Source organism: Dromiciops gliroides, chromosome 3, assembly GCF_019393635.1.
Source record: "Dromiciops gliroides isolate mDroGli1 chromosome 3, mDroGli1.pri, whole genome shotgun sequence".
Taxonomy (NCBI): Eukaryota; Metazoa; Chordata; class Mammalia; order Microbiotheria; family Microbiotheriidae; genus Dromiciops; species Dromiciops gliroides.
In genome coordinates this window covers 239,240,568-239,264,607 of record NC_057863.1, presented here as the reverse complement: position 1 = coordinate 239,264,607, position 24,040 = coordinate 239,240,568, and the positions used below count along the sequence as shown (strand labels likewise).

The 24,040-nt window shown below is 39.7% G+C and overlaps 1 pseudogene; it reads right to left on the bottom strand.

Moving 5' to 3' along the window:
- Positions 1 to 242: 242 nt before the first annotated feature.
- LOC122747405 lies at positions 243 to 18,853 on the bottom strand (annotated as a pseudogene).
- Between the last annotated feature and the right edge of the window lie 5,187 nt (positions 18,854 to 24,040).

Below are 24,040 nucleotides of genomic sequence, written 5' to 3'. Positions count from 1 at the left end.
AAGGAATACTATTATGGGCTTGAAGTTTTCTGGGGGAAATCAAGGAACCTTCTCCTTGAGAAACTAAACCAAAGGACAGACTCACCTAAAGAGATAAGCTGCACCAGATCTGGACTGTTAGCTTCAAGACCACCACCCTTCATTACAGTTTCCCCCACCCATTAGGGAGATAAGATTAGGTGTGGCTGCTGTCTTTGTGGCATAAAGGGGATAGAGATGGCTTGAGAGATCAGAGCCTCCCCTCACCCAACTTCTCCATTTTCTTGAACAGCTGGCTCAACAACAGGACCTGGGTTCTCCTCCAGATCAGTAAACTCAATCTGGACACCACAGTCATGAGTGATCTGCTGGATTTGGGAACCTTTGGGGCCCATGATGGAGCAATGGTACTTCTGGGGAATGGTGCATTCCATTGTTACCTGGGCCTCCAAGTCCTTGATGATCTGCTGGATGCATTTCTTGGCTGTTTCCACACAATCTTTGGCTCCTTTGAGTGTCACTTTATTGCTCAGGGTACCAGAATGAGGGAAGCTATCATACCACCATACTCCTCAGCAATCTCCCATAAGACCTGGCCTCTTCAGATGACAAAATGGTGGTGATGCTGAGGGTCCACCAGCATGTAGTCTTCTGCCACATTATCCAGGTTTTTTATGAGAATCTCCAGTTCCTTCTGGGCCTCTCTAATAGCCTCCTCTGTTCCAATGATTGTGATCAGCTCCTGATCCTTGTCTTCACATGTGGGGAAGATTATTTGGGCTCCAGTGTGGTCAAGTATCTTGCTCATGTTCCCGCCCCCATTGCCAATCAGGAACTTGTGATACTCTGGTTTGGTATGGAAATCCACAATGTAACACGTGGCTTGCTTCTCTTTAGCCAGGTGTAATAGCTGTCTTTTGGCTTTTTCCACATCTGAGGCAGGGTCCCTGATGACTAGTATTGATGCCCGAGCTTTCAGTAGGAAAATGAATGTGTAACCCCCTCCCCCACACACACACACTCTTCCATGATGGAACAGATCAAGCAGCTTTTGGTGCCAATGAAGTTTGGATGGAATGGACACTTCCACTTTGGTGTTGTTGGCCAGGTCTTTCTGAATGGAAAGGATCCAGTTTGAGCAACTTCACAATTGACTTGCTTGCCTGTGATGACAATGGTCTCTGAGTTACAATTTTCTTCTGGCAGATCAATCTTGGTGTTGCTTTCCTCTTGGATCTTTTTCATGTTTGTGCCTCCTTTCCCAATGATGTTCTGGTGGAAGTGTTTGAAGATTGGAATAGAAATGGAATAGCGATTTTCAGCCAGATCCGCCACCATCTTCTGCATGTATTTTGTACATTTTTCCACCTCATTCTTGGGTCCTCTCAGTTGGACAATATCACTTTTTTGGACTGTGTGATTTGGGCCAGGTTCTACTCTTTCTTGCCTATGATGAAATGGTGAAACCAAGATGGAGCAGAGACAGAGTAGACTGTGAAGCTGTTGGCCTTGGTGTAGACTTCGGTTAGCACCTGGCCCAACTTCTCAGGCTCACCTCACAGGATCACAGTCTCTGAGATGCATGTAGGTGGGATCTCAACCGACATTCAGGTTCTCTCCAGAATCTCCTGCAGGTTGTTGCCCTTCGGCCCGATGACCCACTTGTGCTGAGACTACTTCACCTCCACCACAGTGGTGGTGCTCTTCTTTTTCTTCTCCTAATATATCATATTGATGTAGACCACAGCCTGTGCCAGCTGCTTCTTCTCTCCAGTGAAGACAATCTCAGTACTATTCATACTGGGCAGTGGGATGCTTATCTCCTGCATGATCTTGCCCACCAGTTTGTTGTAGGGCCCTGCAATGAAAGGGTGGAATACTTTCTCCACATTGAGTCTCTCCACTACAAGCTTGTCCTGCTCAGCTGAGATCAGCAAATCTTCATGCCAGGCTTTCTTGATGCCCTACTTGGTGCCAGTGATCTTGATCTTGTTGCTAGGATCCTCTGGGTAAGGAATTTGGATCTTGGATGCAATTTTGAGCTCTAAGTCCTGTAGTTTCTCACCATTCTTGCCAATGACAAAGCGATGATGTTCTTTGGGAATGGCCACCATTACTGAAGCCTGTGTCTGCAGCCTTGCAACTATGTCCTTTGGAGACTTCATGACTGCTTCCAGCTTCCCAGAGACCATGATGGAGAGGCCTTGGTCTTTGACAAGGCATAACTTCTGGTGAGCACTGGTCCTCAGCATAATCTTGAGGCAGATCTTGGCTTGCTCCCCTTCCCCAAACTGGTTCATGCCCTTGTACTTCCTCTCCTCCAGGGGCACATGGAACACCTGAGTAATGATGGAGGCTTTAATGGGCTGGATCTTGTTGCCCCAGGCCCCAGCATGCTCCTGACAGTGCTTCTGAACAAGCAGACTTCTCAGGAAGAGGGAAGGCATCTTTATAAACTGGGGGTCACTTTCATCTTCTGAATTTATTACCCCATAACAAACACCTAAGGTTGTACATTGTTATAGATTCAACTGTTAATAGACTTATGCCACGTGCTTGAAACTGATTGTTTAGAAATGCAATAGTTATTTTCAATTTTTTTACTGTGAATTTACAAAGAAGTGATTTCAAAGTCAGGAATACCTGGGTTCAAGTTTCCTCTCTGCGATACCCCCTCATCATAAGGAAGGTGTGACCCTGGGCAAAATAATTTGGCTTCTCTGTGTAAATAGAAAGAAAATTTTAAATCTGAAAACTGGAGGCTTCCCTACTAGGCCAGGGAAAAGTGTTCCATTTAGCCATGGTGCTATTTGACAATTTTTCTCAATAACTCTGTTAAGCAGTTGCTTAATCAAAAGTCAGACCAATTACATAATATTTCAGTCTCACTGTTGTCTTTTTGTAAACTTCACAGTTATTTCAAGTTTTCATGTTCTTAACATTCAAATATTATGATGGCTTTGTGTATTTGATACCTTTAATAGGTACTTGATTATTTTTTAATAATAGTTTTATTTCAAAATAGGCCATTTAACTGGAATTTGTTTTATTACTACCTGGTGTTTTTGTTAAAAACATTCATTCTGTTTTAAGCTTTTTCCTTCCCTTAATATAATTTTGTTTCATTGCCAGGCTTACACATTTCTATAGCATTCATCTACTTTTTAAAATATTGTCCTGTCACTATAATGGTATTTTTAGGCAAACTGCATTTTCATACCAAATGTGATGTATCAGAGCCACCTTAATGAGCTATCTTCTAACTTTATTTTTTCTTTCCTCCCTGAAAAGTATGATGACTGTTAGGATTAGTTTCTAATGAAAATGTAAAAGATCTGCCTCTCCACCGTCTAGGCTGTGACTTTCTCCAGGCATTCAGAGTTATGATCAAGTTCTGTCCCCAAAATGACATCCAGCTCTCGCTCTCTCTTCCTTAAATGCATCTTACTTTCCCCCATCCCCTAACATCCCTTATCTTTATTTTGCTCTTCTCCACCCCTTGAAGAATTCTCATCCTCCCTCTGGGTGGTTAACTCTTCTGAGATTGGATAGGTTCTTAGTACCTCTCCAATCCAGATTCACTTGGATCCTTGCAGACCTCTTCCTTGAGTCTGACAGTATCCCCTCTCCAGTGAGGCAATTAAGGGGATCAGGCCTCTCTTTAAAGACTACCTACCCTTTGACCTCTTAATCCCCCACACTAGTCCTCATAATTCTCCTATCCTTCCTGTTTGTGAGCCCAGCAGACTGGTGGCATCCTGTCCAAAACCTCAGAGCAGCAATGCTTGTGATTCCTAGAACACCTGTGGTCCCTAATCCCTATACCCTCCTAAATATTATTCCCCATGATTGCACTTTTTTTCCACTGTTGCTCATTTGTGTAGTGCCCTTTTCAGTATGCCCTTTGATGTGAAGAGCCAATTTCTTTTGGCTTTTACCTGGGAGGACCAGTAGTACAGGGCTATATAGAGAGCCCCTCCTACTTATCACAAATTTTGAAAGCAGACTTTGCTGACCTTAAGTTTTCTTTTGGCTCCATCCTCCTTCAGTATGTAGATGATTTACTCCTTTGCTCCCCTGATCTCCAGCCTTCAAAAAAATTATTTCATTTTTCTCCTTTTATACTTGTCTCAAAAAGGACATAAAAGTATTTAAAGAAAACTTATGATTTGCTTGTTATCAGGTTAAGTTTTTATGTGATTTGATATTAGCTAACAGTGTGTGCCAGCCACCTTAAAGGATTAGAGTTCTCTTTACTATCCAAGCCTAACGTAACTATCTCCAGGTGTAGTGCTCTCAACCCAGCCACTTTCTTCCCTGAGAGAATATGGGAACCCAACTACACTCAGGATCATGATTGTGTTAAAATTGTTGACTTTAAATCCCCTCCCCCACCAAAAAAAAAAAAAAGATCTCCAAGAAACTGAAGGTGGGGTAGAGAAAGCTTGGATGCTTGTCATATTTCTAAAAGTCAGAGGGATTTTTTTTTTGAATGATGATCCTGACCTCCAGGGTTATCTCTGTCTCCTACCTTTCATCAAGTAGTAGCCATACCTAAGTGACTTTCCTGCTATAGAATTTTATCTCCCCTTACTTCTTAAGCATGTCTGTCCTGATATATAGTTGGTCAATCTAACTGTTAACAGTGCTTTGACATGTCTTTCTTGTTATCTGGTCATCTTTGGTTTTGCAGAAAAAAAATTAAAAGAAGAGGAAAGGATACATTTGGGGAAAATGGGAGGAAAGATGGGGGAATATGTTTACATACATAATCAAAGTTTGCAAGTGGAACTATATAGCCTACTGTTCTCATGGGGTTATTATGAAGAAATAGCTTTGTGTGTTTAGCACTATGCCTTGCATAGAATAGGTACTTAATAAATGCTTGTTGAATTAAATTGAAATTAAAACACTATATAGCTGTGTTGTTATTATTATTATTGAAAATTAATTATCTTGTTCCATGGAGTTCAGATTTTTAAAAATCCTAGAAAAAGTCACTATCCTGCTATTACTTTTTTAGGCTTAATGTTAAGTGAATTCTTACACAGGTGGGTAAAATAACTATTTTTTGAAATTGAATAAAATTACCAGGATGTGCACTATCCTCAAAACAACTCCAACAACAGATAGGATGATGGGTATGATATGTCTCTCATATTGTTTCACATGATTTTGATTTCTCCTAGATCTCCATGTCTTGAAAGCTTTTCATTCTATGTAACTTGGAGCTTATGAATATTGGCATGGAAACATGATAAAATTGTTGTTTTTATTTTTGTGGATCAGTATTATTCCTGGGTGATTGTGGGCCAAAGCTCAGTCTGTGATAATTGTCCGGTTCTGGTATGGTTTATTGGTTGAGTTTTCAAGGCTATTTTGAGGTCTATGTTTGTAATATAAGGTTTAGTATATGCCAGTCCTTGAAACAGTGAGCTTTTGATGTATAATTCCTTTTCCTTGTTTTTAGTAAGGAAACATCGATCTTTCCAAAACTACCTTAGGACAATGGACCTTGTACTTTGTTAATAATATATGGGTTTTTACTAGGGAAGATACAAATATAGTATTGATATAGGTCTGGTGTAACTCTCCTTGAGAATCTAAACTAAGGGATGGACACACCCAAGAAGTAAGGGAGATAAGCCCATTAAGCCTGACTGCTACCTGAGCAGCACCAGGGGACAGAGATAACTCTAGAAGTCAGGACCACCACCCCTCCATTGTCAGGTGGTCAGTCACCCCATCCACGCTCTATAAAAGCTTTGGCCCTCCTTCCATTGGGAGGAGGAGAAAAGATGTATGTCTCTAAGCCATCTCCTCTCCAAGACAGAAGTCTTCCCTCTTGGTCACCTTCTCTAGTGCCCAAATAAAAGACCATTTTACTCCAATTGGATTTTGTATGAGAGTTTTAATTCTTTAAAGGGGAATACCTAAGGACCCCTACCACCTATTTCACCCATTAGAGTATGCTCCATTTGTCAGGTCCAAAAGTATATATTGACTGGTAATTTGAATTGTTAATTCCTTTAAACATATTCTTCCCATTCAGCTTTTCCCATTCAGATTTTGGGAAAACATAAGTCTCTTAATGTTATATTTAGCTATAGCTATCTCCTTGATAGCTTTATATTTAATGAATCTTGTCTAGAGAAGATGAAGATATTTATGAATATTGCCTTTGGTTATTGCTTCAATGTGATCTTGAGATTCAAACTTAAATATTTACTGTATTTTTGCTTCTCAAACATAGGTTTATGACAAGAGTTTAGATGGGAAATGAGAGAAATATATGAAACAAAGTATTTTTCTCATGTTGAGATCTAGCATCAGCTTGCATATGAAAGGTGGGATCAAGCTCACATATGAAAGGAAGCTGGTATAGTGATTTCTATTGATACTTGTGTCATTGTGAAGTGTTTGAGCCAATAATTTTAGATATTTTTTGATCTTCCTCCATCCACTTTTTTTTGGGGGGGGGCAATGAGGGTTAAGTGACTTGCCTAGGGTCACACAGCTAATAAGTGTCAAGTGTCTGAGGCCAGATTTGAACTCAGGTATTCCTGAATCCAGGGCCGGTGCTTTATCCACTGTGCCACCTAGCTGCCCCCCCTCCATCCACTTTTATAGAAAAACTTAAATTTCAGTTATTTCTCTAGATATGACTATTGTTTCAATATTGCATTAATGGTGCATGAACTTTTTGTTTTCTGTTTGATCTCATGTGTTCTGTTGTACTGTTTGTATTGGGTATAAACACATGGAAAATAAGAAATATTCCACATTCATCTTCTTCTTCTTCTCCCCTTTCTTGTTGTTATTGCTTCTCAAGCTTCTGTAGTAAAATTTTTTATTTATGTTAAATTATTTTGTCCTTTCAACTGCTTTGGCTCATATCAGTTAAAATGACTTTCAGTTGGCTTATTCCCTTCCCCCTTCCCCCTTCCCTTCTGAAGTAGGGCCAACCCATAATCCTTCACCGCTTTATTTGTTTGGCCCTTAGGAGTAGTTGTATCACACCAACCAGTATATTAACACTATTAATAGATCAATACACTGGACAGCACTTCAGGGCTGCTTCTAGGCTTTGGCCTTCCAAGCTATCAAAACAATTTCACGGTGCACACGTGTCTCCATTGCATATCACCCTATATAAGCTTCCCCTACTTTGTCCTTGTCTCCCTCCCCTATCACCCAAATCACTATACCTTATGAAAAATGGGCTGGGCTTTAAAAAGGTTATTATTGTTGTTGCTGTTGTTGTTGTTAAGATTTTCTCATTATTCCTAAAAAAGAAAGTAATTCCTAATACCAACATCCCTAAAATCTTTCTTGTCAAAGGCCTTGGCTTTCATGTGATACTGACTTAAAGGCCAACATTTGGTAATTCTTTTCATTTTTTAAAACTTTTACTGATTAGCATTATTATTTTCTGAAGGTCATACAATTAATTATATGTTTGTCTCTCCTGAGTAAGACTGAGTGTCCTCTCCATGTGTCCTTGGAGATGAAAGGACGAGCAGTCTCTCATATCAGCCCTCTCCAAGTTTACTCTTAATTGAATGGGAAAATGAACCTGCCAACTTGGTTTCCCTGGGAGCTGTGTTTCAGAGACATTAGGAATGAAGTGGCCAGCTATGGAGTCTTCTAATTTCACATTTTTGGCATTCCAAGAAAGACCCACACAATGTTGAGGAAGTCAGTGGACCTGTACCAGAGAATCCTTGGTAAAGGTTCTCTCTAGCCTTGCCCCTTTTTGTTTATGAACATTCCCTTCCTAGGATTTCATGGTCTACAAGTCACATTGAAATACTCTGTTCATTCCCCAAATATAAGCACAGTTACCATTTGGCCATATAAACAACCATTGTCCATTTTGGATAACCTATTTATCATTGACACTCCCAATAGCATCTGAACACTCACAAAATTGATTTAAATTTCCATTTCAGTCTTCCTCCTTTGCAATGCCATTATGCCTCACTGTAAATGGCATCCTTTTTATTACATAGACTTGTTTGTTTCCATGTGGGTAGGAGGTTTCTTGAGTAGGAGTCAGAGATGGGATGCAAATGTGAGATCAAAGACATTTTCTCCCAACTCGTTAAAATTCACATTCTTTTACATCCTATTTTTCAAATTAATTTATATCACATCTATTATCATTGTAGCTGGACCACTTTGGACACTCTGTCCATATCTATTATCATCCCACAGTTCTGATGACAGTAGCACATGCTAGACTAATGGCCATCCAAAGAAGTTACCCACATGTTCCCTGGAACAAATTGCCAGAGCTCTTTTTGTTTCCAGCTCTGAGTCAGGCCTTCTGATGCTAACAAACAAGCTACCATTCTCTTGTTGGCTGGCCATTGGTAGAATGAATCGTGCAGAAAGCTGAGCTGGCAGCCCCTGTTAGCAATGTACACATAGGGAGGATTTACAGAATGCATTGTAATGGAGTGGTGCTGGTTTGGGTTCATTGAATCCACATTTTTCAATCATTGATTATTCTTTTAAAATTGCCTGTGTCCCCAGTCTTTCCTCCCTGCTATTTGCTGTGTGAAATCCAGGGTTCTGCGGTAGGCTCCATTTCTCTGTGTCAATCCATCCTAAGAACAGGGTGTTATGACAGCTTCAGAATGAGTGACAGTGCAGAGATTTTTCTGGCAAAGGATTCTGTCCTGCCTCAGCTGCAGAGTAGAAGCTGGACTAGTGAGAGGTGCCAAATGGATGGATGGATGGATGGATGGATAGATGGACAGACAGATGGGTGGTTAAGAATTTTCCTCCCTAAGCATGTAGAAGAACTAAGCTTGGTTTCCTCACATTTTGACTCATCTACTTACCTGATTTGCATTTATATCTGTTCTGATGGGTCTGCAGTTATAACTATATTGTTTAGCTATATGGGCCTTTCTTTGGCAAAACTGCAAAATATAAGCCTCTGACTCTCACTATATATTATTTTTTTTAAGAAGAAATCATTTTTTTTTAGCAACAAACATTTATTTTTTATTTTTTCCAGTTACATGTAAGGGTAGTTTTCAACATTCATTTTCATAAGATTTAGAGTTCCAAATTTTTCTCCCTTCCTTTCCTCCCCCATCCACAAGAACACAACCAGGTTATACATGTACAATCCACAAGGGTTCTTTTTATCAGTTCTTTCTATGGGGGTACATAGTAAGCATCCTCATTAGTTCCTTGGGATTGTCTTGGATCATTGCACTGCTGAGAGTAGTTAAGTCATTCACAATTACTCACTGAACAATACTGCTGTCACTATGCACAATGTCCTCCCAGTTCTGCTCACTTCACTATACATTGATGTTCATTAGTCTTTCCAGATTTTTCGGGGATCATCCTGTTTGTCATTTACTGTAGCACAAGACCATTCCATTACAATCATATAGAACAGCTTTTTCCATCTTTCCTCAATTGATGGACATTCCCTTGATTCTCAATTCTCCGCCAAGAGTTGCTATAAATATTTTTTGTACAATTTTCCCCCTTTTCTCTTTTTCATGATTACTATTGTTAACTGTTTCCCTTCCATCCTATTCCCTTCCCCATGATATTTATTCTATTATCCATCTTCTTTCATCCTATCACTCTTCAAAAGGGATTTGCTTCTGTCTATCCCCTCCCCCACTGTGCCCTTTCTTCTTTTGCCCCTCTCTCTTTGTCCCCTTCCCCTCCTATTTTCCTGCAGGGTTAGAGAGATTACTCCACCCAATTGAGTGTGTACATTATTCCCTCCTTGAGCCAATTCTAATGAGATTGAGGTCTTTGAGCCAATTCTGATGAGTGTTAGGCTCATTTACTGCCCGGATTAAATAGATTACTCCACCCAGTTGGGTGTGTGTGTGTGTGTGTTAGTCTCTCCTTGAGGCAGCTCTGATGAGTTTAAGGTCTTTGAGCCTTTTCTGATGAGTGTAAAATTCATTTACTGCCCTGCTCCTCTCCCATCTCTTCCCCCACTCCATAAGCCTTTTCCTGTTTCTTTCATGTAGGATTTCACCTCTGCCCTTTCCTCTCCCCCAGTGCATTCCCTTCACCCCTCAATTTAACCCTAAAGATGTCATCACCTAGCTAGGTGACACAGTGGACAAAGCATCACCCCTGGACCCAGGGGGATCCCAGCCAAACCCTGGCCTCAGACACAAGACAGTCGCTCACTGTATGACCCCAGGTATGTCCCCCATCTCTTGTATTTGAAAGTCAAACTTGCCATTCAGTTGAGGTCTTTTCATCACAAATATCTGAAAGTCTCCTTTTTCATTAAAGTCCCATTTTTGCCACTGAAAGATTATGCTGAGTTTTGCTGGGTAGGTGATTCTTGGTTGTAATCCCATTTCCTTTGCCCTTTGGAATATCATATTCCATGCCCTCCAGTTCTTTAATGTAGAAGCTGCTAGATCTTGTGCTATCCTGACTGGGGCTCCACAGTACTTGAATTCTTTCTTTTTGGCAGCTTGCAATATTTTTTCCTTGACCTGAGAGCTCTGGAATTTGGCTATAATATTCCTAGGAGTTTTCCTTTTGGGATTTCTTTCTGGAGGTGACCAGTGGATTCTTTCAATTTCTATTTTAGCTTCTTCTTCTAGAATTTCAGGGCAATTTTCCCTGAGAATATCTTGGAAGATGATGTCTAAACTATTTCCTTGATCGTGGTTTTCATGTAGACCAATAATTTTCAAATGATCTCTCCTGGACCTATTTTTCAGGTCAGCAGTTTTTCCCAGAAAATATTTCACATTGCCCTCTATTTTTTTATACATTTGGATTTGCTTTATTGTGTCTTGGTTTCTCATAAAGTCACTGGCTTCCACTTGTTCAATCCTAATTCTTAGGCAATTATTTTCATCAGAGAGCTTTTGTACCTCCTTTTCCATTTGGCCAATTTGACTTTTCAAGCTGTTGACTTTTTTCTCATGTCTTTCCTGCATCACCCTCATTTCTCTTTTCAGTTTTTCCTCTACCTCTCTAACTTTTTCTTCAAAGTCCTTTTTGAGCACCTCTATGGCCTGAGACCAATTCATATTTTTCTTGGAAGCTTGAGATATAGGGGCCCTGATGTTGACATCTTCCTCTGAGGGTGCCCCTAAGTTTTCCTTGTTACTGAAGAAACTTTCTATGGTACTCACCTTTCTGTGTCTGCTCATCTTGCCTTTCTTTTACTTGACTTTTAGCTCCTTAAAGTGGGGCACTCTTTCCAGGCTGCAGTATCCCAAGCTTAAAAAGTCCCAGGTGGTATGATTTAAGGAGGATCAGGTTCTTCACTCACCTGTCCTGTTCCCTAGTCCATAGATGACCCCAGACCAACTTGCTAATCAACCAGCTTTGTGTGTTGTTGTTGTTAGCTCTGACAAGCCTGTGCCCCTCCCCAACCCGAGCTACTGCTACTCAAGCCTACCTCCTGGTTCTCAGCAGGGATGAAAAATCCAAGTTCTGCCTCAGCACCAGCATAGACCCCTGTGGTCTCCCCCCTGCCCAGGGCACAGTTCTCTCACTAGACTGTGAGCTTAGTTCCAGATGACACTGGTGCTTCAGCTGATTCAGAGGCTTTGGGGGTGAGGCCTTCTTGGGACTCGATCTATGTCACTCACTATATATTATTCCAAAAGTTGGAATTATATTATCATGCAATAATGCTAATTATTGGGCCAAGAAAGGACTATCTTGGCCCTGAACTTTGGTATCTAATTGTGAATACATACTATGAGTTCTGTCCCATGAATAGAAATAGGACTTTTTCTTTCCTAAAATATATAAAAACATAAAGGCATAGGTGATTTACAACAATATGAAAGTTTAAAAAAATAATGGAAAGAATATTGCATGTGAATATAGTGGTCCTGAGTTCCAAACCTCCATCCTTACACTACCTATTTAACCTTGGGCTTCAGTTTCCTAGGTGGTTCATAGAGCTATTTCTGGAAAGACCTATTAGGCCATCTCGTTCAACCATCTCATTTTCCAACAAGGAAAGTGAGTACTGTGGTAAAAAGTTTTAACAGTCGGTTAGATAATGGAGAGACGCCAGTTTTTTTTTAGGACCACCCTTTCGGGGAGGAGACCAACAGCATGAGCTATGCACTCCAGTCCACCTGTGACGCACGCCAGATTGCCTGCTGAGCACTCAACTTCCGGGGTGCGAGCTTAAAAGGCAAGGAGAGAACAGAAGTGGGGCTTTTTCCTGCTCCGCTGGTCTCCTGGCTGCGTTGCACAGACAGATGAGGACTGGAGTTTGACTCGGCCCGGCTCTTGGTTAACAGCACGCGCTTGACTCGGTCTCTCGCCCCAAAGGTGGCCTTCCACTTTTGGTGAGTTTTATACGGAATATAGACTAAGCCTAGACTTAAGACGATTTGTATTGTATTTCTACTTTCCTATCCTTCTAATCAACATCACCTTGTGACTACCATACAATAAAAGCTCTATCTAGAAAACCAGAAGCTTCTTCCATTTACTAGTCTGGGAGATAAATTAAGGGAAAGGTTAAGTAGGGTAGATTTATGATCTAATATCCAATTTTAATCTCACAGTACCAAAGAGTTTTGAGTGACTTGGTCAAATTCAGTGGGTAAGTGCATCAGAGGCAGAATAAAACCTGATTCCTCCTATTCCAGAACCAATGTTTATTCCCTCAGACCATGCTGACAATTCAGCTATAAAATGAGGAGACTAAACTAAATGACCTCTAATATCTGCTTCAACTCCAAACATATGAATTCAACGATCCTGTGAAAATCCCAATTAGAAAAATAGATTAAATGGTAATTATTTTACTCTGCAAAATAATTCTTAGCTTAACTGAAGGATTATTTTAGTAGCCACACCTCCACTGCCTTCCAGTGCTTGTTTATAGAGCATTCACTACTTGGCTTTTGTGCCTCTAGTCACTAGTCAGGAAACTTTATGTTTTGTTGGAGTGACAAGATTTAAACAGGAGACAAAGAACAATGTAATGTAAGCCAAAATGCTGAACTTTAGGACACAGACCGGAGGTTGGATTTGAATTCCAAAGTCCTAAAATGCCAACCTAAGGCCCAAGTCCCTGGTCTTGTTTTACTGTATGCCCTAGGTTTGGAAGACTAAAAATCCTAGAGAAGGAGCATGCATTTCCTATGCCCAAAGACTCCTTTGCTCAAGGGAATTTTCTTTACAAGGGGTCTTGCTGGCTTAAGTGGGAAAGGCGAGAATAATGTAGAGAGCCTGGTTCGATGTAGGAATGTAGCTGTCTTGGGGACTAGCTTATTTACCTAAAAAGTAAGCAAAGCTGGGGCAGCTAGATGGCGCAGTGGTTAAAGCACCGGCCCTGGATTCAGGAGTACCTGAGTTCAAATCCGGCCTCAGACACTTGACACTTACTAGCTGTGTGACCCTGGGCAAGTCACTTAACCCCCATTGCCTAAAAAAAAAAAGTAAGCAAAGCTAAGGTAATAATAGATCCTATATAGCTTTATAAGATGCTGTGAGTTTTACAAAACACTTTCTTTATTATGGCTCTCTGTAAGTATTCCTATCTGCAGCTGACAAAAGAGGATTATAGAATTTGGGGCTAGTAGTCACTTTAGAGATCATTTAGCCCAATCTCCCCATTTTATGGATGAAGAAACTGAAGATTCAAAAAGGGAAGTAACTCCATCATTTATACTTCCATAGTTCAAGAAAGATGTAAAGAAAGATGCTATCTGCATCCAGAGAAAGAACTAATAAATAGAAGTATATAAAGAATAATTTTACACACGCACACACCTATTTGTGTCTAATAATAGAAATATGGGGGCAGCTAGGTGGCACAGTGGATAGAACAGTGGCCCTGGAGTCAGGAGGACCTGAGTTCAAATATGACCTCAGACACTTAACACTTACTAGCTGTGTGACCCTGGCAAGTCAATTAACCCCAATTGCCTCACCAAAAAAAGAAATATGTAGGATGGTGGAGGGGGAAAGGAAAAAATAAGTGATAAATTCATTATATATTTGAAAGGAATAGCAAGTTGTACATAATACATTTTAAATTTTACGTGCCATCATCTTTTGTTATCATGCTGTTATGGACATTTGTCTCATTCCATAAATTAAAAATAAAATAAATTTTTAAATGGAAAAAAAAGAGCTGTCTGGAACGGGGAGAGGATACTTTTCTCACCACGGGAAGTATAAGGAGAGTTCCATACTCTCCATGGACCAAAAGAGGGAGAAATGGTTAATCTTTATGACACAACTTCCAACATGAGATTTATTTTGTTTGTGTTTTGGGGATGGGGTGGGGTGAGGTGTTGCACATGGAGAGAAACCAGAACATTTTGGTTGTATATCTCCTTTAGCAAAGGTCCAAAGCCTGGTCTCATCCTCTACTGAACTAAAACCTGTTGCTCCAATGGAATCTTTCCTATAATACTGAAGTGAGGTGTTTTTAAACACCACACAAACTGAATTTGACCAAGACTAGGTAAATTCATACTGTCTGCAAGACACCTTGCTAGATCCTGGGAATACCAAAACAATACAGTCCCTGACCTCTAGCAGCTTAGATAGGGGATGCTGGGGATTAAAAGAAAAAGTCATTCATACAATACATTCTCGGAAAAGTTGAGGAGAGAGAAGGAAGAAGGGACAACTTCAAGCAAGAAGTGACATTTGAACCAAACCTTGAAGGTAGTTAAGAATTGTGAAAGGCAAAGATGAGGCTGGTATGCACCTCAGGCATAGGGCAAGTCTGGAGAAAGGGGGGGGGGGAATGCAAGAAAGAATGCAACAGGTTGCATTTGGAGAATAACCATAACCTGACCATCAGAACCTCAAAAATTATTCTTTTCCTCTTCTCTATGCCTCTTTCTTGGGTTTAGGGCAGGATTTTAAGAAGACACAACTTTCTCCTCAATCATATGACTGAGCCTTCTGCCATTTCTCCTGCTCACTACTTTCCTGTTGTTCCAACTTGAACACAGTCTTTTCTCCTGGGCAGAATGGTTAGGTCTTTAAGATAACATTCTCATATGTCAGTCTGTGTTCTGAAGCTCTGGTGAAGGGTCACAGAGTGAGCAGGTCCTATAGAGTGTTTGTTTTGGTTTTTTGTTTGTTTTGTGGGGCAATGAGGGTTAAGTGACTTGCCCAGGGTCACACAGCTAGTAAGTGTGAAGTGTCTGAGTCCAGATTTGAACTCAGGTCCTCCTGAGTCCAAGGCCGGTGCTTTATCCACTGCGCCACCTAGCTGCCCCCCTATAGAGTGTTAAACACAGCATAGTAGTAGGTGTTGTAGAGGAAAGTAGGTTTTCAAAAGGAAAGAAATTCAAAGCTACTCAATTTCAACCTAATCACAAATTTTTAATAAGTGCCTGATGTGTGGGTGCACTGATAGTTCTGTTGTGAGGGCTACTGAGCCTGTTTCAGGGCTGCTCATCCACCTTTAGTGTGTGCCTGATTCGACCAACTCTCACCTGTGCCTCCAAGAAGCTACAGCATGCACAGCAGCCACACTCCAGTAAATTTTCTCGGTAAATGGGTCAAACCAGCTTGAGGTTAAGTGAGGAGCCTCAAGCCTGTCAGTAAGTTGGAGGTGGGGAGTGTTTTTCCCCAAGCCAAACATACGAAGACTTCTTTAGTGGAATAAGTAGATGAGAATAATTTGTTCCAATGGCAATGAAGATAGCTGAAGTAGGTATTATGGAGTGATTAGAGTGTGTTTAGACATCAAAGATTCCAAGGTCATCCTGAAGCATTACCAATGATCTTGACTTTTGTCTTGCTACTGAACTCCAATGACTCTGGAAGACAGACTGAGGTCAATGATTTTGTGCAGTTCTATCTCCCTTAAATCTAATTTATGTACAAATGAAAAGCCATTACCTATACCATTTTACCATTTTTATCTACCCCCAAAGGACTGTGGCAACAGATAAGTGATAAAGCAGGTGCAGATACATGAGGAGCTGTAGTCACAACCATATACACAGGTGACCCAGGTCATAGGGTTGTCTTCTCACTGGATTGTAGCAACAATGGGATTTGGCAGCCCCCTGGGTTTCTGATCAGCCTTTTTAAAGGACCATACTTCTCATCTCTTGGCATGAGGAAGGGGCTAGAAAAGTGTCTTAAAATTTGTCTACTTCATCCAACCCCAGCCCTCTTACTACAGGAGGTGGGAATCCCATTCTTCAGTAAAAAAAGAAAAAAAAATACAAAAACTTTTGCAAAGACAATTCTACTTACCATTGGTACATGGAATGTGCATACACTTATGGACAATGTGTAACCCAATAGACCTGAAAGATGAACAGCTCTAGTTGCAAGAGAACTCAGAAGGTATTACATTCAAATCATAGTCCTGAGTGAAAAAAGTCTGGTAAATGAAGGCCAGTTTACCAAAGTCAGAGCTTGATACACATTTTTCTGAAGTGGTAGCAGTAAGGGGGAACACTGTGAAGTGGGCATAAATTTCACAATCAAAACTAATCTAATCAACAAGCTTATATGCCTCCAAAATGAGTGAACAACATGACAATGTGATTGCCACTTTCAGAAAACATGCCACCCCACCATCATCAGAGTCTATGCTCCCACCGTGAGGAAAACTGATGAGGTAAAAGAAAAAAAAATTATGAAGGCCTGGAGTCCCTCACCATCCATTTGCTGAAGGAAAACAACCTTTGTAATTCTGGGTGACCTTAATGCCAGAGTAAAGACAGACTATTATACATGGCAGGGAGTCTTTGGGAGGAATGGAATCAGAAACAGCAATAGCAACAGCAAGTCACTTATTACTGAAGACTTGTGAGTCTTGTGACTTTCTCATCACCAACACTCTTCCATTTACCTAAATGTAATAGAATTTTGTGCATGCACTCTAACAGCAAACATTGGCATTTAATAGACAATTTCATTGTGAGAAGAAATAGACAGGATGTGAGAATGATGAAGGCAATATGTGGTGCAGAGTGCTGGACCAATCTATCCTCTTCCAGCTAAACATTCACATTGAACAAAGGTGAAGGCCCCAAGGCAAGATGATTAATAGAAGACGATGTCAACAAATTAGAGTGCTTCTCTGTACATGAACAGTTTGTTGCTAATTTGGAGGAAAAGCTGAGCCTACACACAATTGGCAACAGTGGATCTGAAAAGGAGCTGGCAGCTTTCAGAGATTTGGTGTACAGCATCATATTTACTCATCTGGGCCAGAACACTTACATACATCAACATTGGTTTGATGAAATGATGGGGAAATTTAGAAGCCACTAAACAAAAAATAAAACTCCTAAGAGTTTACCAGCAGAATAGTTTGTCTCTAAGAAGGCAGCATTTAACTCCATTAAAAGTAAAGTAGAAGTGAAGCTTAGAAAAATGCAGGATTCATGGCTCAGTAAAAAAAGCATATGAAATTCAGTTTACACTCTTAGTAACAACCCTAAACACTTTTATGATGCCTTGAAGGCTATTTATTGGCCAAAGGCCTATGGTGCATCTCAGCTACTCAACATGATGGGGCCATGTTGATTTAGTTATAAGAAGAGAAGGCCTGAACACTTCTATATCATTTTCAACAGACTGTCATCAAGAAATGCTGAAGCCATTCTTGTATACCTCAGGTTGAAGTCAATCTCTCTCTACCCAAAATTCCAATTGAAGAAGAGACTTTAAATGTAATTAGGTTCTTCTCATATGGCAAAAATCCTGGTGGTGATTCTATTCCAGCTGAAATTTACAAGGTTGGGGGGGGGGGGCGTCGCTCATACAAAAGCTGACCAAAATATTCTGAGTTATATGGCAAGAGGAGGGTATCACCCAGGAGTTCAAGGATGCCTCCATTGTCTATCTCTACAAAGGTGAAGGAAATAGATTGTCCTGTGACAATCATGGGGGGAGGGGAGAAGCCAGATGTTCTTTCTCTTAGTCTTTGTCAGAAATTTCTTGCCAGAGTCCTCTTTAATGGACTAATCCTTCACATGGAATATGGTCATCTACCTGAGAGCCAGTGTGGCTTCAGAAAGGGATGACTAATGGTTGACAGGGTGTTTGAAGCCCAACAACTCCAGAAGAAATGCCAGGAGCAGAAGAGAGGTTTATAGACAATATTTGTTGATCTAATGAAGTCCTTTGATACTGTCAGTCACGAGGACTTATGGAAGATCGTGGCATAATTTGGTTGCCCAGAAAAGTTCATCACTATTGTATTCCAGTTTCATGATGGGATGCTTGCATGGATTCTGGATAATGGACAATACTCACAAACTTTCCCAGTCACCAATGGAGTCAAGCAGGGTTCTGTGCTTGCTCCCATACTTTTTAGCATGAAAATTATTATTTTGAGCAATGTTGTTGTATGCCTTCAATGAAGACAAAAACAGCATCAAAGTCAGCTACCACACTGATGGTAAGTTATTTTATAACTTGAAAAAGTTATAAGCCAATACAAAATTAGAGGGGGGAATTGGTATGCAGCTTTTTGTTCGCAGGTGATTGTGCACTCAGTGCAGCCTCTGAAACTGAGATACAACAGAATATGGATCAATTCTCTGCTGCTTGTGTTAATTTTGGCCTGACAATCAAAACCAGAAACACAGATGTTCTACACCAGATATCAGTGCATCATCCTTACATAGAACTGTCAGTTCCAGCAAATAGTGAAATTTTAAATGCTATGGATCAGTTCACTTACCTTGGCAGTATACATTCGAGAGATATACACGTAGATTCTGAAGTTGATGCACCTATTGCCAGAGGTAGCTCAGTGTTTGGGAGGCTCCAAAGGAAAGTATGAGAAATAAGAGGTATTGAACTGCCTACCAAACTGAAGGTCTACAGAACCATTGTGCTGAACTCGCTGTTGTATGCTTATGAAAACTGGACAGTCTACCAGCATCATGCCAGGAAATGGTATCACTTCCATTTGAATTGTCTTAGAAAGGTTGTAAAGTTCAGTTGGAAAGATAAGGTACAGAACACCAAGGTCCTTTCTCAAGCTGAACTGCAAGGCATTTAAACTCTACTGCAGAGAACACAACTCCAATGGGAAGGCCATGTTTCGCAAATGTCAAATATATGTTTGCCTAAAAAATTATTTTATGGAGAATTCACACAAGGCAAGTGCTCACATGAAGGTCAGAAAAAGGGATACAAAGCGCGCTCAAGGTCTCTACAGAATTTTAGAATGTATTGTGAAAGTAGATACAAATTTTGCAGTTTCCCTCTAAGAAGGGTAGCCTTTTATTGCCTTTGCAAATTCATTATCTAGCATTGAGTTTTTTCAAGGTTAGGTTATAAAATTAACAGAAAAGTTCTGCTTGTTTTATGAATACTATACTTGGTTTACTATATACAGCAGTTAAAGCTTTAAACTAGACACTTCACATTAGAAATATTTATAAATTTTATTTTATCTGCAATGATATAACATCTAAAACTTTTCAACATGCCTATCACCCTGGGCCTTTGAGAAGCACCACTCTAGTAGGACAATGAAATGGGAGGTCCTAGGCAGGCAGCTGACAGCTGACAGACTTTGCCCACTTGACAATTTTACTGAAAATGAAGATGGAGGGAGAAATTGACCCATGCATTTCCATTAAACCAGATTCCACAAAGAATAGAAGGCTCAAAAGAAGAATTTTTCATCTGATCCCACCAGAATGTTACTATATTTGTTTTCAAGCAATGTTTCACAGACTCAAAGAATAACCAGATTTATTGACAGGTCAGAAAACACTAAGGAGCACATGGGAGCACCTAAAAAATAACAATATCTAACTTTAAGGAATTCTATTAAAAAGCCTTTTTAATCTCCCTTGCAAATTTACCCTTGGTAGGGTCCTAGCAGGGGTTCTCCAGTGTTGCCTTATCCAAGGTGGTACTTTTATCCTCAGCTTCACTAACCATATGCACAAAATCACCGCCCATCACTCATGTCATCTGGCTCCATTGCTCTTCTCACAGTTCACTGCTTCCAACATTCTCTTCAACAATCAACAAGTATTCCAAGAAACCTCAGAAGTTACCTAGGCAAACCTGTAGTTAAACAAGGATTCTTTCTACAACATACCAACTTAACATATGGCTATCCAGTCTTTGTTTGGACACCTCCACTAAGGAGGAATCTACTACTCCTTGGGACCATCTATTTTGCTTTTAGATCTCTAATTGTGAGTAACCTTTCCCTCACATTAATCTAAACCTGCTTTAATGCAACTTCATTCCGTATTGATGCTTCTTATTGTGGTACTCCTTTCCATTCCAAGTAGCATTTCATTCTTCCTGAAGTTCTCCTCAAATCCCAGAAGATGGCATAAGTCATCCCCTTTCCCAAGTGTAAGAGGTCAGCTAAAGCTATTGCCCTAAAACATCTTTTATGTTGCTCTTAGTCCGTACTTATTCTAAGGCTTGATTAAGAAAAGTTTTGGAAGTCCTATTGAAATGACTGGTTGCTGAGTTGAATGCTTTTTTAAGGCAATTTTTATTGTTAAACTTTATTTCAGTCTCCACACACCAAGTTAAGAACCATTTTTTTTAAATGGTTAAAAACTTTATTTAATAACTTAGCAAAAGCAGAGGCATATGGTTGGGCCATTTTGAACTTTTAAATGAGTTCATCTTCCCCATAATAGATAACACAACTAGGAAAAACCTTAATTTAGAAAGGCTAAGGCCACCCATTGCATCCTAGGCCTTTGCCAGTCATCTTGATCTTTGTCTTGCCACTGGGCTTTGATGACTATAAAGGAGAATGAGGGTGATGACTTTGTTCAGCTCTGCCCCACACATATCCAATTCAAGCACAAGTCAAGACATTACCCCTGTGGTGTCATTGGTTTTCTTTGAGAATGAAGAATGAACAAGAATGCCTTTAAAAAATATAATAATAAATGATGAGTATGATAATTTCAGAAAAACCTGAGATCTATATGAATTAATGAAGAGTGAAGTGAATGGAACCAGGAGATCATTGTACACAATAACAGTAATATTATAACAATGATCAACTGGGAAAGACTTAGCTACTCTGATCAATACAGTGATATAAGACAATTCCAAATGATTCATTATGGAAAATGTTATCCATGTCCAAAGGGACAAGTGATGAACTCAGTGCAAATTGAAGTGCAGTTTTTTCACTTTCTCAATTTTTCTTGCTTTTTTGCAGCATGATTAATATAGAAATATGTTTTGCATCATTTCACATGTATAATTTATATCTATCTATCTTGTATATATAGACATATAGATATAGATATAGATATAGATATAGATATAGATATAGATATAGATATAGATATAGATATAGATATAGATATAGATATAGATATAGATATAGATATAGATATAGATATAGATATAGATATAGATATAGATATAGATATAGATATAGATATAGATATAGATATAGATATAGATATAGATATAGATATAGATCTTGCCTTCTCAATGGGTGGGTTAGGAGAAAGAGGAATAGAGTTTGGAACTTAATTTTTTTTTAAATGCTAAAAAATATTTTTAAAGTATATATCTATAATGAAAGCCTAACATTATATAAAATAGGATACCACTGGAAATCCCCCCAATAAATACAGAATTAAAACAAAAAAAAAAATAAAAGGTTTATCAGTTACACACATCCACTTAATGTTCTTTGAGAGCAGAACCTCTCCCTTGTTATAATCTCACCTCACAACCTCAGGACCAGGAAACTCTTTTTTTCCCCATCCTGCACAGTCTCCCAGGGGTCTCATCCAGTCCCCTGCTCTGATTGCTGGATCAAAGTATGTTGGATGGAAATGTTGGATCATGTTCTTGATTCAAAATTGCAAAGCAGTACTAAAATTTCCACGACTGAATGTCAATAGCTTCAGTACCACACAAATTTTCTCCTTGAAAGCCAATCACTGCTTCCTGGTCTGCCAGGGAAAATAAATCAAACCAGCATCTGGGAGCCTGTCACTAGTGGTAGGATAAGAAAAAGAAAGTTGGAATTGAGTCTGTGAGGGACGGAGCAGTTCTCCCTCCCTTGCCCCATCCAACCCTGGGAACTCTTATAGAGAGCATCAGAAGCTTGTTCAAACAGGAACAAGGGTGACTTCTAAGAAGAACCTATATATATATATATATATATATATATATATATATATATATATATATATATATATATATATATATATATATATATATATACATAGGTTCTTCTTACATATATATATAAAGAAGATATGAAAATTATATGTGTTCTGTCAAAATAACGTTTTGGTCATACTTCACTCATTCTTATAAGGCAGAATTTACACAAATGAACTCATTTAGACAGGGTTAATGAGACAGAGACTGAAGCAGGGAGGATCAAGATGACAGCAGACCTTCAAAACAATGGAATCAGTTGTCCTTTGTGGCTTATTTCAGAGACCCTTTTGTCACAAGACCAATTAAAGCTCAAAAATTCAGCTCTAGGCCATAATGTTTCCATTTCTGAAGCTGTCTCTTGCCCCCTCGCTTGGATTTCATGGAAGAATGCCTAAGCACCCAGGAATCCCCTGCTGCATGAACTTCTTGACTAGTACAATGTATCCTTGATAGCAAAAGCTAGCACAGATAGCCTAGCTACAATACCAGACAAATCTCCAAAATGCAACCCTTCACCAATTGCTGATAATGGGTTACAAAGCTTTAGCTTTGATCTGATTAGCTGCTCAACAATTTTAAATACTTCTTAGCCAAGGGGAGTAACTAGTTCTGCTAAGCAACAGTAACCCTGTACAACAGGTAGACCTATATGCCTTATGCCCCTATTTAGAATATCACTGGGAAACATCAATATCTTGCTCTCTGAGGTGATCTCTAAGAGATAAATTTAACTTCCTGTCCTACAAAAAAGCCAAAGCTCCACGGCTTCCCAAAGAATATTTATTTAATTCTTAGTTCCATGAATGGAGCAAAATTTATTTCAAAGCATGTATAGAACAAAGACGTGCCCAATAACCCTAGACTCCTTTAGCCAAAGCAATAGTGAATAGTGATCACCCTACAATCTTGTGAGAATCATTCTCTTCCTTCTTCCCTTGATCCCTTCCTCCATTCTTCCTTACCTCTCTTAGACAATTACCCCCATTCTCTACAAGAAAAACTCACAGTGACAATAGGTAAATTCATTGTGACATGCACTGCAGCCATATTTCCCATAGTAGAACCTATATACCACTTCTTTTCTTCCTTCCTCCTGGGATCATGTGACTCCTGTGACTTCAGGGGCCTTCTGTCATAGCACTGGAATAACACTATATTCATTCAACTAGTCTTTCAGCTAAAAGGTCTCTAAGCTAGCGCTCTCTCTCTCTCTCTCTCTCTCTCTCTCTCTCTCTCTCTCTCTCTCTCTCAATGGTCTTTTGGCCTGAAAGACCCTTAAACTAGTGAGCCCCAAACCAGTTCCATAATGCAAAATCTCATCTCTGAAGGGAGCTTCTATATTCTATTTTCTTCCCTTCCTACCTCCATCTTGTTGCCCCAGCAACTTCTATTTGTTGCTTTTTCTGCAATATTCCTTTAGTCCCTAGCATTCCAGTAAATGGAATGCTTCTATAACCTTCTCCATGATGAATTCTTGGAATGTGCTAAAATTTCCCTCCCCTCATCCCCTACCTCTACTCCTTCACAAAAGATGAGTCAAGGAGCATCAATGCCACATCTTCCTACTGCTGTGCTTAAACCCTAGACATCTCTCACACATTCTTGTTGCACCTACTTCACAGGCTTTCATAAGTCTAGTTCTGTCAGGACCTGTTTGTACAAAAATATTTCTAGCAGTGTTTTTGTGTGTGTGGTGGCTAACAATTGGAAATCAAAGGAATATTCATCAATTAGTGAATGGCTAGACAAGCCATTGTATATGATGGTGATGGAATATTATTGTGCTATAAGAAATGACAAACAGGACAATTTCAGAAAGGCCTGGAACAATTTATGTGAACTGATATACAGTGAAGTGTGCAGAACCAGGAGAACACTGTGCACAGTGACAGCAATATTGTTTGATGAAGAACTGTGAATGACTTAACTCTTCTTCTTCTTCTTC